Raw genomic sequence first — 12,188 nt, 5'->3', positions numbered from 1 at the left:
CGCTCAGAGACCGCGTTGCCGCCGCTCAGAGACCGCGTTGCCGCCGCGCAGAGACCGCGTGTATCTAACTGTCGTGGCAAAGTAAGCTCTATTAATTTAGCTTTTACGTTTTAACTTAAATGAGCATCCTGAGCGCGCGGGCGAGGCTGGCTTGTCTTTGGTCTACGCGGCGACAGCGCGGTTGTATTATTCAGAGGAATTTAAATGTAGCTACCTTGTAAATAGAATTCAGATTCGTCATTAATATACATGAAAGCGTGGTAACTGGGCGGTCGCGCGCGAAAACTTTCGCGCCGTGTAAACTTGGAAAAATATTTGACATACAGACAAACATGCAAACACTGACAGATATGACCGTCTACATAAGGAGTTAAAATAATGAATATGACCATAGTGTGGAAGGTTTAATTGCGCATTTGCGTCTAGAAACCGACCAGCGCGCGGTAACTCGAGTCTGGAGTTTGCTGTGTTTGTCCAATAGGCAAACAAGGCAAGTACTTTGTCACACATGCTATCAACACAATATGGTGATTGTTTTCCAAATATATCAAATACGCAACTACTAATCGCCATGTGAAGTGCCACCATTAAAACTATGATTATAGTTAACGGATTTTCGTTTCATAGGGCGTAAAGGAGTCACAATGTCGATACGGAATTAGTTATATATAGTGATGCCGTAAGCCATTTTAGAAAAAATTAAAGCCCTTTTGTTCCTACGTAGCCTAATTATTACTAAATATTTTTATTATACAACGGGGTAGTTTACGGACCAAGTTGAAATAATTTGATCTTCGAACCACCAATATGAACACGCGGTTTCTTTCGAATCATATTTGGAATAATGTCAAAACTTTCGTATTCGTTCTGAATCGGAGACAAGTCTAGAAAACTCGGTCGCTTGTGCACTAATTCCAACATTTCGGATCGTCCATTCTCACATTCGAAACGAATACGAATGACGTGTTGTCTTAATAAACTATTCTATGACGTTCCATAATATAACATGCTGTCTTTTCAACGATCTTGGAAATTTTAGTCACAACCTACGTCTGTATTCTGTTTCAGGTAAGCTTGGAGATCGTCAAATTAGCTTTTGTAACGAGACGAACAAGACTTGCGCCTGGTGGTAAGCGATACACCTGTCCATAGTCTCCGTGGCCGAACGGTTACCATTAATCTGCTACGCGGAGGTCACGGCTTCGATTCCTGGGCCGGGAGAAATACTTGCATAGTCTATACTTATTTCTCTCGTGAGTTTGGGTGAATTGGCCAATGTGTGTGTGTGGCATGGCGGGGCTACGAGTGTTTGCGTTTTTATTATTGTCATAGTAGTTAACAGTGCCACACAGAGGTTTAAATTGCAAAGGTCTGAGAGGCACTGCCATTGCGCCTGTCACACTAAGACATAAGTTGACAAGTCCCGCGTGTCTGTAATTTCGTCAGCACCTTTCACCACCCTTCAACACCTTCAAAACCAGAGCGTTGTAATGTTCATATTATTCATTGGCGGCAGAAATAGGTCCTTTACCTTAGGTACCTATTTCTATGGTTAAGTGGCAGTAGGGGGAAGCAGGGAAGATTCGTACACTTTTTTTAACTTTTATTTTGGGCTATTAAATGAAATTATAATAAATATTTTTTCTACGTAATTGACGATATAACTAATGAACATTTAAATTATGTAGAACAATTATTACTTAATCTTTTCTTTCATAAACAGCATTGAATAATTGAAAAATTTTGATTTTAACTAAAAATGGGAATTGTCCAATTCTGTTCCTGTACTTTGATACATCGCTTGGGGCACTTAAATTATTCCTGGTTGCCACATATTATCAGCACTAGGTCATCAACTGTTCATAAAGTATGACGCTATATGTGCCCCGCACTTGTTAGATCAAGACTTCTTTCTAGGGCTCCATTTGAAAAGTATTCTTGGAAGTAGAAATACAGGAGGAAGAGCTGACTATAGCGCAAATGTCACTAGTTCACCTCTTTAATTACACTCTCTAAATAACCAATAGGAGTACTTTGATACGTACCAAACTGCCCCACTCACTAGTGAATAAAAGTACCCCACCGGCCAGTTCAGAAAAGAATATTTATTAAAAAAATTATTATAAATTCTCTCAGTCACATCCAATTCTAGTTATTGAAAACACTAGTTTACCCTGTATTTAGACATAAAACCCTGTAAAGTGTTTGTGTCACTTATTTTTTTAGTCAACGGCTGTGAAAACACTTTGTGACCTGTCAAGGAACAACGGCTAATTGGTGAGCTGCATCATCGCATGTCTGTTACTCACACGTACAAAGACACGTATTAGTATTATCACATCTAGTATTATGTTTGAAGGTATGGAGATAATGCAGGTGTGTGAATGTGCCCCCTGTGTCAAATTTCCCCGCTCGCTAAGTAGGGACTTACCTTTAGCTTTGTCTGATACTAAAAAGAGTGTATGTACAATTGGCGAAAAAGGTACATTTTGCGACTGAACGACCGAACCCTTTCACAATTTTTACGGGTTTGAAGATTGCCATCACACTTTGATTGCAACAAATCAGCATTGTAAATTGCACAGCGAGATATTAATCTTGGATTTCCATATACACACATCAAAAAAAGTTTGCGATCACTTCGAAAAACTGAAATCTTTTTTGTTACTGTAGATTATATTATGATTTTTTCTTCTTTTTAGATTCTTTATTTAAAAATAAATTAGAACATAAAACAATGACCCCGTTCAATTGTTTTTTCATATAAAAAGGCTTTCAGTCCTAGCTTACGCTCATTCAGAAATCTGATTTAGTCAATTATAAGCGATTCAAGATATTTTTCGCGGAAAGTTGTGATTGAAAAAATGCCAAGAGGATTATCAAAGGTTTTACGAGCTAGAATAGTAACTTTGAGGGAAGAAGGATACACCACGAGAGTAATAGCACGCAGACTTGCTATATCCCAATCCTGTGTCGTGGCTACGTTGCAGAGGTATCACGGAATGGGGAATGTAGCTGACCGACCCCGCAGCGGTCGCCCAACTGTTTTGACAGCTGCCCAAAAGCGCTATATTAGATTGCTGGCAGCCCGTGATCCAACAATCAACGCCACTAAAATAAAAGCAGAAGTCAGGGCCGCCTCTGGGCTTGAAGTTAGCACGCAGACCGTTCGCAATTGCTTGCACCAGGCTGGATTACGAGCACGGAGGTCTTGGCGAGCTCCGCTCAATTCCCGGCAACGTCAACAACGAAGATTGCAGTGGGCTAGACTTCGGCAAAATGAAGAAGGTGAGGACGAAAACATTTGGCAAAACTGTCTCTTCGTTGACGAATCCCGAATCAGCACTCATCCAGATAACCGACGTGTCCGTGTCTGGAGAAGACCAGGCGACCGTGAAAGACAAAGAACTGCCACTGGAACAGTTCAGCAAAGCGGAAAATCGGTGTCCTTTTGGGGTGGCATTATGATTGGAGCTAGAATGCCTTTGATCCCGTATCGGGGCTTCATGACAGCAGACATGTACAAAGCAGTTGCTATTGATGATATCGTCAGACCATTCCGAGTAAACCATGGGCACCAATTTGTACTGGTCGATGATAATGCGCCCGCACATCGAGCTCAACGAGTCAATGCTGCTCTTCAAGAATACGATATCACACGATTAGACTGGACTGCCGGCTCGCCCGACTTAAGCCCAATAGAGCACGCGTGGGATGCTTTTAAACGAGCAGTATGGAACCGTGAGCCACGTCCCCAGACAGTTCCAGAGCTCAGGGAAGCCGCTATTGAAGAATGGGATAGGTTACCCCAGGAAATGCTGGATAACTTGATCCTCAGCATGCCCAGGAGGATCTTCGCATGTATTCGAGCCAGGGGAGGAGTTATTTTATATTGAATTCACACCTTATAATAATAAATTGTTGTTTAAGTTTAATTAAACAGTCTTTTTCTTTCTATGAAATTTCTATCACTATTACATTATGATTAATGGCTCAATTTTTTAAAATAAATAATAAAAAATAGTTTTATATTTTAATTTCAAACAGGGTATTTCTATTTAAAGAAAGCATACAACATAGATTTTTTCTTGATAAAGTTAAATTTAAAGAATTATAGGAGCTTATGCTATTGATCGCAAACTTTTTTTGATGTGTGTACAAATATAAACAAAAGCATTTAGAGCCTATGGATGCGCAGCTAAAGTTCTGCACTTGCAGAATTCAATATCCGTTCACAAAGAAGGCTTGTGAAAGCAAACTTTTGTTTCAGCTCGAATCGACATTGTTGGTTCCGTTAACGAAGTTGATTCAGCGATCTAGTCACTAGTTCCGAGACTTTCTACAATCTTATGCCGTTTTCTTTCAGAAATCATTAAATTGTGTATTGAATTGAAATGCAGTGACTCTACAAAGATTTCCATATTTATTGCTCTAAATATAGTCATTGATATATTGCCAGTGTTGTGTGTTGTATTATATTTTTGTTTCTATTTAAGGACAGTTTTATAATATTGACGTCCTGTTTTAAAATTCAATTTTAAAAGTTAAAGTTAATGAAAACCTAAATTGAATTTTAAAATAGGACGTCAATATTTTAAAATAGTTGTTAAAACGTAAAATATGCTCCCGTGAAAAACCTAAGAAATGTCGCTTACATTAGAAACCACCGACAATATTTAGAGGAATGCTAAAAAAGATTGGATTATGGTAAAAAAGTGTAGACAAATTCAATTTAAACGATGTGTGTCAGAATCGTAGCAAGTGGAAGGCTGTGGTCTCTGCCTATCCTGAGGGCTCGTGCAGCGTGCCGGCGATATTTCGCGACTGGAGTCGCACTGACTGGGGTCGCACCGATTCGCCGCGACTTGTTTTAACATGTAGAACTAAATGGCTTAGTACAGCGTGCCTGCGATCGGCGATCATTGGTCGTGAGTCTTGCAGCGATCAGTGATCGCAAGTCGCTTGCGACTACTACGAAATTATCAATAAATGTTCCAATTATTATTAGATTATTACATCAGTAATTAAAAATATAACAGTGGACCCAGATAGGTTAATTGATGCGGTTCGTAATCGCAGCAGAATGTTAATTGGATAAATATGAAATCTTCTTCAAGGATACTTCATATAGCACGGATCCGTAAAACAAAATTTTCCAATAACAAAAGTTCTGATATTATATCCATTTTCCTTGTAATAATAATAACGCACACACTCAACATAGCCCCGCACTAGGGAAAGCCTTGTGTCGCGCGTGGCATGGACACATATAGACAACCGTTCGGCCAATGAGGCAGGTAGTGTAGATACGATAATTCGTCGAAAATTACTAAGTTGTCGGTCGGTCGCCGGTAGTGTTACGTCGCTAGTCGCCCCCATGCTGCGCCGTATTTCGTCGTTAGAAGTCGTTGCGTGTCCCTACGACCGCAATCGCGATATGTCGCCGGCACGCTGCTCGCACGAGCCCTAAGGCACTAAGGGCGTGAAACGTATAAATGTATGTATTATGTATTCTCAAGGTCATATTTAGAGGAGCGCTACAAAAGTTGAATTGTGATAACAATGGTCACAATGAACTCCTGGCCACGTATTTATACCAGAGTTCTTAATTTGAAAAAGAATGACTGCAGTTGTCTTTTGATTTTGTAGAGAGGGTGGCGCTTTTGTCGTTTGGATGCGTTCAAAATTATTAAAGTCATGATCCGATGATTGTTGGAAGGTTGCCATATTAGAAAGGGGAAGAAGAATGTCTTGAAAACGAGCGCGTATCGACAAGAAGGCCTTTTCTGTGATTGATTTTCTTCGTTTACAAAAGTCACGTCAGTTTGACATTTCAAACTATTGATTATTGACGAAATAATAATAATACAACATAAAACCAATCATTATTTCGCAAAAGTGTGCATGCGCAGATTTACTAGCAGAAGAGCTCGTTGAGAAAGAGTAATGTGTGCGGATTTGAAGGGTAAGGGTGCTGGTGAAATTACAGGCACATGGAACTTTTCAACTTATGTCTCAGGGTGATGGGCGCAGAGGTAGTGCACCTCAGATCTTTGCGACTTAAAGCTCTGAGTAGCACTGCAACTGTTATGGACAGGCGTGTCGTTTACCATCAGGCGCACGACTTGTTCGTCCCATCACTTAGTACTATAAAAAAATCTATATAAATTAATGGCACGGATTTAGGGTGATTTTTATGAAAATTGGCTTATCGACCACTGTATCACAGTGTATTTATAATTATATACTTTTTATGCGTCTGAATTATGAATTGGATAATAAACGAAGTGACGTAGGTATATAATTTGAATACAAGACATAAATGGAAGCTCGTGTAGTTAGGACTTCAGAGGGTTCCCGGTTCTTTTGTGGAGCAAGGTATTCAGTATTATAATAAGAGTCCAAAAGCTGTTTTGGACTTATCCTTTGAAAGGTTCAAAAATCATGTAAAAGCAATTTTACTTAAGAGAGGATATTACTCTGTTAGGCCTGACATAAACGACAAGACAGTTTGTGGAGATTTCAAGTGCAATTTGCCTACCTACGAAATAATAGTTATTTCTTATGCAAGGTTGTAAAGTTGTTGTTTGACACGAGTGCTTGTATTGAAACCAGAGCACAATGATATTATATGTTCACTGCTAGAGCACATGGATTCTAATATGAAATCGTAGCGAGGGTTTCAAGACACGAGACGCAAAACAACTTTGCTGCCAAGCGAAACAAACTTTTCTGTAGATGAAAGAAAAAACAGTTGAACTATATATAACAGATCAGTTTTAATAAACATAATCTCAGTACAGAGCACTAAAAAAACTGACTTCAAAAATACGTGGAATTACATCTATTTGCCAAGTTTTGTTGAAATCGGTTACCGGAAAGTGCGCAATCCCGGATTCATCCCCTAATTCGCCACTATAGGGAACTTGACACTGAAGATAAGAAACATCGGTTCTCACTACTCAAAGCATATAGACTTGGAGAATAGCAAAATCAACCATTAAAATAATTGCTCCTTATAATAAAATGTAGGCACTAATTATAAAAAATGAATCTTCATGCGTGAACAGCCACCCTTGTATGTGGATGATTTTCTTCAAAATTAAATGGGACCACTATGGAGATACCCTCTTTCCAACAAAAAAAGAATCATCTATATATAATAAATATAATAATGCACACACTCAACATAGCCCCGCACTAGGGAAACCCTGTGTCGCGGGTGCCATGGACACACACATAGACAACCACAAATTACACCCAAACTCACGAGAGAAATAAATGTAGGTCGTACAAATATTTCGCCCAGCCCGGGAATCGAACCTGGGACCTCTGCGTGGCAGTCCGGCATGGTAACCGTACGGCCACGGAGGCAGTTATCAAAATCGGTTCACAAATACCGAAGTTATCGCGTAACATAATGTACATACAAAAAAAAACACACAGTCGAATTGAGAACCTCCTCCTTTTTTTTGAAGCCGGTTAAAAATTAGTTATCGTTGTCAATTTAATGTAAACAATAATAAGAATAAAATATACCAACGGATTCATATTACATAAATAATGTACCACAAATCGCGTAGTTGAACGTGTCATTATGTTTTTTTTTTCATCGGAAGAAAAAATTAGGTGCACCACAGTCCATCGTCAAGTTCGAATTGCAAAAACCTTTTCTACGCTAGCGAGGGAAAAAACGCTTTTTCGCGCAGAAACTTGAAGTGTACGCGAGTGATACTGAAAGTAAATTGTAAAAGACTCATTAAATAACAATAAATCAGTTTAAACTTACATACAAACAAACAGCGGTAGCTGTCTTTGTTTTTTATCAAAATTCGTGATAGTTGCAAAAAACAAACACAAGTCAACACTGTTTAACATTGCATAATGTCTCATTAATTCCATTATCTGAGGTCATTTCACAAACGCTAAAAAAATGCTGTAGAATTTCTCTACGTGTCGACTCACCCCCAAAAACCCTTGCGAAATCAGCAGTAGAACCCTTATCTCACGTTCTGGGGTTGACGTTTTTTCTTTTTCTTGATGTTTGTAAGTTATAGATTTGTCACTATCTAGTCTGATTTTTATAATGTATGTCATTGTAGCGTAGTTACTAAAAATGTTTCCCTGTGAAAGATTTTTGTTCAAGGAAGTATTGCCACCTTACCTATTTCTGCTGTCAAGCAATCTTGAAGAGTAAGAATGCCCTTTTCCAACAAAAAAGACTATTTTTTTGATAATATCAAGTGACGGGACGAGCAAGTCGTGCGCCGGATGGTAAGCTACACGTCTGTCCATAACAGTTGCAGGGCCACTCAGAGCTTTAAATCGCAAACATCTGAGGGGCACTGCTACTGCGTCTGTCACCCTAAGACATAAATTGACGAGTCTCATGTACCTGTAATTAAAAAAAAACTAGAACACAGTAATACTGACATTACTGCTATGGCGGCAGAAATAGGTAAGGTAGCAGTACTTCCCTGGACTGACTCTTTTACAAGGATCAATCAATATATTTATATATAAGTAGCTCTACTGCTGCTAAAATAATATATGTAATTATCGGAATCGGGTTACAAATGTTGGAGTAATCGTGTAACATACACACAGAAAATACAGTCAAATATAGGACCTCCTCTTTTTTAGAAGTCGGTTCAAAATTACTTATATAAAGAAAATTATTAAAGTCAAAACGCCAAAACAAACTTAATTGGAATTCTTTTTTTTTTCGTGTGGTCGATCGCATACTGTAGTACCGTATCTGTAAACTTATAAACATCATTGGCAACACCTGAACTGGCTTTAATCCAAAAGATTAGTGGTGTGAACGTACGTTCTAACACCTCTTGGGTCCACGCCAACTTCATTTCCACGTTTCTGCCGTAAAAATTTAGATTATGGAAATTGTTATATTATTCGATCTAATTAATGTATTCGAGGCTCGTTCCAATTATGGCTACGACTGATGACTGAGAATTTGGTTAGCAGAAAATTATGAAGATGTGGTTTATTATGGATTAATTAACATTAAAGCTTTTCTTAGAAGTTCGTGACGATGCGACCTCCTCCATCGTCACCTTACCTTTTTATCATTTTTCTCTGGTTCTTTAATTCCTTTGCCTCGCCATTCTCACTTTTTCGTTCCGTCGTCACTCTCTACTTTGTTTGAAGCGAGCACTCTTGCTGGTCTTCACCACTAATTTTGATCCGTTTACCAGTTTCCGATTTAAATTAGGTAACCTAACTAATATTTGTAAAAATACGGCCCCTGAGTTCTTTACTGTCTCACACGTGTTTCGTAGTATTTGAGTAATATTGTACCTGTTTTGTATATTATTTTTATTGTTACAGCCTTTCTTCCTTTCTTCACCTTTACTTATACAATAAATTCAGGTGGAGGTCCAAGTTACTATTTAATTACTCCCTATTGGCGGTTTACACCACTTTCAAGTTCGTTTGGATATATTGTTTCTAATCTTTCCAAAGCCAGACCACATTCAACTTGAATAAAGAGTCAATTCACTTTGTTATAATTATTAAAATATTAAATTAATAATAACTGTCAATTTATGTAATGATCAAACAGCAGTACTTTAGTTCATGATTTTAATAGTTTTTGTTTAATTCATAGTACTGATTTTAACTTCATGGTTGTCACGTATGTTGCTAGAGGGCGCAAGTTGTTCCTTCCAGAAATCATATTCCGGTAATTAAATGGATATAATATTAAATTATAGTTATTTGATTAATCTATTATTAAATACTGTTGCGAAAGCAACTGAATTTGTAGTAAAATTTAATATAACTTTCAAAGCATTAACTAAACGCTCGTCAAGGGCACATTACGTAGGCTCCTTTTTTGAATCAATCAACTAGCACCACATACATGTTATTTCACCCCTACCACAATTTAACAAACTTTTCGTATGAACTGAAAAAGGTCAAAAAGGACGTTCACTTTTGAACTGTACTTCTTTAAGAAACCACCACTGTTTAACGATTGATGGCACTACTCCCGTAAACCAGCAACCTATTGTCAATATATTACAGTCAACTTAAATCGTCTTTAAATTTTACGAGCTCGTCGGGATCCTCATCATCTTCTACTTGAGTTTGGCGGCTACAAATACTGATTACATGTAAATGATATATAGCTGTAGTTGTATGTTGTAATTAGAAGTACTTGAATTGAAAGTTATTTTATAGACTTTTAGGTTCAACTCACACGCGCAGAATCGAAGCGTCGCGATGCGTCATGTTTTCCCCCTATAGCATATTTGTTTTTATTATTAAGGTACAAAGTTGTGTTATGCAAATATGGAATCGCGCGTGGACCCTCGTCGCCGTGCGTTACTTGCGCACAGTGACGTGTCAGACGCCGACCACACTGTGATCCGGGCGTGCTAATGCGAGTGTCGTCGCGCAACGACGTGAGTCGTAATGCGTAGCAGTTGAAAAACAGGACGTGACGCGACGCTTCGACTCTGCACCAGTGTTAGTTGAGCCTTAATGTGATTACCGATTGAGCCGCCATGTGTCACTGCCGTTGAAGCACACTTTTTAATTTATCTTTGTTAAGATTTTAGGCGGGGAACAAAAACTTTAGCAGCAGTAGAGAGAGGAAGAGTTCGTCCAGGTCAGTACTGCCATCTTACTTATTTCTGCCGCCAAACAGTAATGTTGAGCATTACTGTGTTCCAGTTTTGAAGGATAAGGTTGCTGGTGAAATTACATGTGCATGTAGGAATTGTTAACTCAAGTCTCAGGGCGACGGGCGTAGTGGTAGCGTCCCTCAGAGTTGTACGATTTAAGACTGCAACTACGATGGACATCCATGAACACGATTTGCGGGTCCCGTCATTTTGTACCATGTTTTGAAGCTACAAAATCTCGTAGTAGTCTGCTTCTCGATTTTCTATCGGAGACATTTCGGGGTGCGCAGGAACTTTTCAATTTGGTTCCATCCTCACCGTTCCTCCTTCGGTCGAATAGAATGTCCGGAACATTCCATCCTTATGTCGTTGATATACCACCCAATTGCACTAAGCGCTTTGCTTCCTCCTTTCTGATGTGTATGGCAAAGGAATGGAATACTCTCCATCTGTGTTTCCCGAAAAGTACAATTTGGGGCCATTCAAGACTACATTGAATAGGCATTTTTTAGGCAAACGCGCACCATTGTCGTTTAATATCAGGTGAGATTGTCGCCAAGCGTAAGTCTATTGTTTATAAAAATAATTAATAAAAATAATCGTTGTATTAATAAAAAAATTCTCTGTATTAATAATTATAAGAGTTCTCAATTTATTTTTATTATATTACCATGCGTTGCGTAAAGTCAGCTTAACCACGAGGTAAAAACGTTTGTTGGATGAGATCAAAAAGCTGTTTGTTTGTACAGCATGTTGGATAATATCATTCCGTTTAATTACGATGTGAAAGCTTGTCATTTGCAACGCTTTTCGAGTTGAAGGTTTATTTTGTATCGTTTTCCGTTTCTGTAATACAAAAGAAATTTATAATGTTTCTTGGAAATAGGTGAATTTCCTTTATTGTTTACTGTTGTTATTTCTGCTGTTGTTTTTACATTGTATTAGAAAAACAACATACTTGAATTAGTTAAATTAACTTCTCGTTTAGGTTTGCTCTACTTGTGATTTCGAATCACTTTTTTTAAAACTAGTAACGGGACGTACAAGTCGACTCATCCGAGCAGAGTCTGATGTGGCTATACAGCGAATATATATGGTAAAAACGTAATTTCGTTACTATTTTTTCAAAATATGGCCCATCTATAGGTGTTTTCGTAATTTTTGTATCTTATTTTGTTTCGGACGTATAAAATTGAATACCAGTCGATATGATTACCACAGCGAAGAACAACGAAAGAAATGTGCAATGTTCTGAGAATAAGCAGTCTTGCATTTGTTTTACGGATGAGTCGAAGTTTCTGACGAAATGAAATCTGACTGAAGTAGAAAAGGGACGTGCGCCTGGTAGTAAGCGATGTGCCCAATCATAGCAGTCGCAATACAACTCACAGCTTTAAATCGCGAAGATCTGAAGGGCTGCACCATCCCGCCCGTTATCCTGAGACGTAATTTGAGAAGTGCTATGTGCCCGTAATTTCACCAGTACCCTTATCCTTCAATACTGGAACGCGATAATGCTCGGATTACCGCTTGGCGGCA

This window comes from Hyposmocoma kahamanoa, unplaced genomic scaffold (genome assembly GCF_003589595.1).
Source record: "Hyposmocoma kahamanoa isolate Upper Pololo Valley unplaced genomic scaffold, ASM358959v1 210, whole genome shotgun sequence".
In the NCBI taxonomy this organism is placed as follows: Eukaryota; Metazoa; Arthropoda; class Insecta; order Lepidoptera; family Cosmopterigidae; genus Hyposmocoma; species Hyposmocoma kahamanoa.
This window is presented reverse-complemented; position numbering follows the sequence as displayed.